This window comes from Camellia sinensis, chromosome 13, assembly GCF_055761805.1.
Source record: "Camellia sinensis isolate YWXY chromosome 13, ASM5576180v1, whole genome shotgun sequence".
Lineage (NCBI taxonomy): Eukaryota > Viridiplantae > Streptophyta > Magnoliopsida > Ericales > Theaceae > Camellia > Camellia sinensis.
The window spans coordinates 71,416,493-71,422,289 of NC_138973.1; positions in this window are offsets into that span (position 1 = coordinate 71,416,493).

Genomic DNA, 5,797 nt, shown 5'->3' on the forward strand with positions numbered 1-5,797 from the left:
TGATTTGGAAAAACATGAGAATGAGATATGACTAAAATATTTTTTAAAAAATAATCTAATTTTTTTAGTTTCAATAACATTAATATTCAAAAATTATCAAAATCCAACTTGATAACAACGTCAATGGGGGCCGATTTAATTTAAAGGGCAAATTACAAACACCGCTTCGAGATTTGGTGAAAATACAGATTTCCTCCTGAGGTTTGAGAAATTACAAATTGTCCCTTAGGGCCAAATTTTCATAACAAATTAGGAGAAATTAGGGGGGAATCTGTATGAAAAAAAAAACCTCAGGGGACAATTTGTTATGGAAATATAAACCTCTGGGGGCGGAATGTAATTTCTCAAACCTCAGGGGGAAATCTGTATTTTCACCAAACCTCGAGGGGGTGTTTGTAATTTGCCCTAATTTAAAAAAAAAAAAAACACAAATATTCATTAGGGGTCCTAACCTCAATACTACATCGGCTTCGTTGGGTTGTGTGTTGGTTTTTTGACTTTTTAGCTTTTTAGCTATTTTAGTCTGGGACAAAAATAGCCTCGTTTGGAATGAGTTTTTTGACTTTTTTTTTTATTTTTGTGAGAAAAAATGAAATGATTATAATTTGGATGTGTCAATTTTTAATCTGGGGCTAAAAAACTTATTTTATCTTTTTGTGACTATTTTAACTTAAGTATTTTGAAAATTGATTTTAAAAAATGGGAATGTGATGTATATGCATTTGTATGCATAAAACGAGAGACTTGGAAGAGGCAATAGTGTGGTGGGTGCAAAGTGAAGTCAAGATCTGCTACAATGATTTTTCTTAAGTGATTGTGGAATGATAAAGTTAGACTTTGAGAGATTAGAAAGTGAAATGAGTACTGCATCTTCAATTTTGGTGAAATTAAATCTTAGTCATTCAAAAAATCAATCTATAAGATCCTCACTTGCAATAGTGTGATGGGTTTGATAAGCAATATTATTAATCAGAATATAAAAATTGATTCCAAAAATGAGAAGTTTTAGATTTATTAAGTATGCAATAAGTTTGGAGAGCATTCCCATTTTATCTGAAAAATAATCAAAATCCAACTTGGCAGCCATCTAATTGGCGTGTATTTACAACAAATTTATGAATTAAAAATAAAATTTCTCATGGCACGTGTAAAAAGAAATTAAAAAAATACATGTATAATGTATATTTTTATGTCGCATTCAAAAATTCATGTGAAAATGAACCACTAACATAGGGCAATCAATTATTGTTATCAACAATATAGAACAATCAATTATTATAATTAATTCATTTAAATTTACACAAACATGAAATACTACCTCTTGTGCTGCAAATAAGGAAAAAGAGGGAGAACGATGGGGACGAGAGAACAAGGAAAAAGATGGGGACTGACAACGATGAATTATGAAGAGAGAGGAACAAAATGGGAAATGAAATGGTGCCAGGCTGTTTAGGGTTTGTAAAATGAAATAAAGAGAATAAAATATGTTATTTTGTTTTGTATAGAAATATATTTTTGATGCTTTGAATTTTACACTTTATCTTTTAAGAAAATATTATTTCTCCCCCCAAACTTTCACTCATTATTCAATTTGACCCCAGACTTCAATTAATATCAATTTTACACCCAAACTTTAAAAATTTTGATCAATTTGGCCTCTGCTGGCACATTTCGTCAACAATTGGACGGAATGTGCTAGCGTGGGGGCAAATTAATTTTTAAGGTATAGTTTGGAGGGCAAATTGATTTTTAATTTGGGTGGCAAATTGATTAGTTTGGGGTAAAATAAAATTTTAAATGAACTTTTGGTGTCATATCAGCACATTTCATCCAATTGTATACAGAATGTGACGGCAAATGCCAAATTGATCAAAATTTTGAAATTTAGATATAAAATTGATATTAATCAAAGTTTGGAGGTTAAATTGAAAAATGTGTGAAAATTTGGAAAGTAAAATGACATTTCCTCTTATCTTTTATAGCAAAGTTGAGAAGGTAAATTGTTTTATTCTCCTACAACAATTAATGCTATGTAGTGACAATCAATTGGAGCTTTCCAACTCATAAATTAATGTTGGACAAATTATGATGGTAGTTTCTATATTTTATTTTTTGTTATTTTAGTTTTTGTATTTTTAATTAGGTTGATTTTGATCCTAAATTTATGATTTTATCTGAATTTGGTTCAATTGATTATAATTCTTAACATTTTTTTTTAATAAAAAATACGCATATAAATGTCACGTGCTATATTTTTAAGGGCAAAATTATAAATTTACTCAACTTAGTTAGTTAATCTCAACCAATTTAGTGATAATTTTTCTTAAATAACACTAACAAAATTATTACTTGGACCAAATTGAAACAAAATCTAAAATTAATGGTCAAAATTAGACTAATTGAAAGTGTATGAATTAACATGACACAATGGATAAAATATAGAGATTATCAGTGTAATTTGTTCATTAATCTATGCAGTGACAATTAATTGGAATCACATTACAGCAAAGTTGAAAATATATATAAGTACTAAATTGTTTTAATTAAAATAACATTTCACTTAAATGATAAGAATTAATAGTATAATTTACCCTTTGATTCATCTATAATTTCATAGGCACGGCTTTATTTATTAGAAAAATTATAAATTAGTGGTACTTTCTCAAAATAATTATAAAAATTTATAATTTTAATTATTAAAATTTGTGAAATTTACCACTTTTTTGTTTTTAACCTACACTGAATTATTATTTTTCCTTATTTATTTGATTAGCCTAATATAGCAGCAAAATGTGGTTTATATTAACCTATAAATTCATAGGTAGGGCACTGGCCTAAGCCTCATCCTAAAGCCAAGGATATAAATGAGGAGTTTTAACCTACCCTTAAGGGTGTAAATTTGGCCCACCGGTCCGTTGCCTACCAAAGCTCGCGAGCCCAGCCCAAGGCCTTGGTTCTAGCCTTGGGCTTAGGTCGTCTGTTTTGAAGACCGCCCCGTTGGGCCTGTCCCATCAGCCTTCTCAAAGCCTTCACAAGGCTCGGCCCACCTGAGGCCTAGTGCCATTTTTGATGGAAAAAAAAAAAATAAAATTTTGAAGGAAAAAAATAAAAAAATGTTCAGGTTTGGCCCAGGTCCGAGCACAGGCCTACAACCTGAATACCCTTGGACTTGGGCTTGGGCTTGAGCCTAATTTTCTGACCTATGGGCCAACTCACTCTAGCCTAAATTTTGGCGAGATATTGAGCGGCTCAACAGTGGGCTGGGCCGGGCAAATTTACACCCATAGGGTGCTCTACATTTAAGCCACACTGGAGACATTTAAGCCTCACTAGTGAATTGAATTTTTTTTTTTTTTTTGTGTGTGTGGGGGGGGGGGGGGGGGGGGTGGGGGGGAGGGGGTTTGGCTTTTTTGTAAAATGCAAAAATTAGGAGAAGTTATTTGTCGGTGTTAATTACAGAAAATTATTACAAATGTGTGGAAAATTTATAATTTTAATTATTAATGTTGATAAACTTTAACATTAATTTTATATTTTATCAAAAAATTATGTTTTTGAAAATAAATTTTAAATTGTATTGAAAATCATAAATTACTTAGGTAGTATTTGATTCACTAAAATGAACTGGAATGGAATAATCATTTTTTTTCTCTATTTTTCATGTTTTTTTCATAAAAGGCTAAAAAGTCATCACAAAATACTAGTTTTTGTGTAAATTACAAATACACCTTTTCAGATTTGTTTAAAATATGGATTATCCTTGTAGTTTAAAAAATGGAAAATACCCCATTGTTAGAATTTATATTTAACAAAATTAACAAAATAAAATAAAATTATTAACTACTCTATTGTACAACAATAAAATCATTTAAATTGTTAATTAAAAAAATATTTCAGACATCATTAAAAATTATTAATTAATTTGATAATTTATTAATAAAAAAAGTCATTTGTTATGCGATTATAAACTTGAAAGGGTGATGCAATTTCTAAATTACGGAGAAAAATTATATTTTAAATAAATCTCAAGGGGTATAATTCTGTAATTTATCATAATTTTTTTATCTCATATTTTAGCCAAAAGCTATAAGTTACAAAAATACGAGAATCTATTTAATTTAGAGGCATTTAAACCCAAGTCATAATTTATGAACTTATATTTTATTAAGTCTTAACTAAGATTTTTTGGACTTTCATGTTCCATTAAATTTTAAATAGTTGGAAGTGTCTTTCAAACAATGATTGTTCACCATTTATGATTATTTATAAAGGAATATGATAATTTGACATTTATTTTGATTTTCAAAACTTTAAAAAATCAACTTTTAAATTTAAAAAACTAAAAAAAAAATTATGTGCACAAAAAAAAAAACTAAAAATTGAATTATTTTTTTGTGTAAAACTGAAAATTTTATATTTATAAAGGACCATGATGATGGAACATTGATGTGCAAAATTGGGAAAAAAAAACTTTAAAAATGAAAAAACTGATAATGTTCTCAGTTTTAAAACTGAAAAAAGCTTATAATGTTATCGGTTTTATTGGATAGTTGATTCAAACTAATAAGTAGAAGGGCAAAAACGTTTAATCTCATCCTCTATTTTTTTTATCAGTTAGTGAAGCAATTATCTAAAACATTATTATTCAAAATTGATAATGTTCTTTATTTTAAAAATTAAAAAAATTGATAATATTCTCAGTTTACTAAATCGGATTTATTAGTTCAAAAAATCTTAGATAAGACTTAAGTTACCATAACATTTGAAAATAGGACTTTTAAATAATTAAAATTTTAATTTATCTTAATATAAACCTAATCTTCTTCGAGTTATAATGAAATGTACATTTCAAACTATCCAAAATGTTGAAAGCCTCTTCAAGCAATTAAGGATTGAGTTTTACTAATAACAATCTTACAAATTATCACTAATAATTATAAAATATCAGAATGTTTATAATTTATTATATATATTTTTATATATTTTAAATATAGGATAAAATATATTTATAGTTCCTAAAATATATATTTCTTGTCATTTTGAATTTTTAAATTAAAATTTTTTCAATTTCGTTCTTAAAATTTTTAATTTGAGTAAATTTGATCCAATTCTAAATAGACAGTCTAAATAGTTAAAGGAATGACAATAAAAAACACACATGATTCTTAAAATATGTATTTTGTGTCACTTCAGTCCCTAAATTTTTTATTTTAACAATTTGGTCCCGAAACATTGATAGAGAAAATAAAACATAACCTTACAATATTAAAGGACAAAATTGACAAAATTAATATTTTAGAGATCGAAATGATACAAAAATATATGTTAAGGACTATGGTTGAATTTTATAATTTTTCCATTAATGATGTAAACAACTATTTGAAATTGGACCAATTTAATTCAAATTGACAATTTTGAGGACAAAATGAAAAAATTAAAACTTAAGGGCTAAAATGATAAAGAACGAATACTTTAGAGAGTAAAATTATATTTTATCTTTTAATGTACTTTTTATGTATTATTTAACACTAAAAATAATTCTACGATCTATTTTAAACAATTTCCTTCATGCTTAGCTAAATTTCTCATGTTCACATCGTCAAAATCTGCATTTATTAAATAATTTATAACTAAGTACTTAATTCAAATAATGTTCCTTGTGAAATATACCTATTTAAGGGCATTCAGAATGGGATAGTCAAAATTATTTGTTAAAGTGTGTTATATGACAAAAAATGATAAAAGTGGGGCCTAATAATATTTGTTAAGATGTGTTAAGAGGTGTGTTAAGGTATGT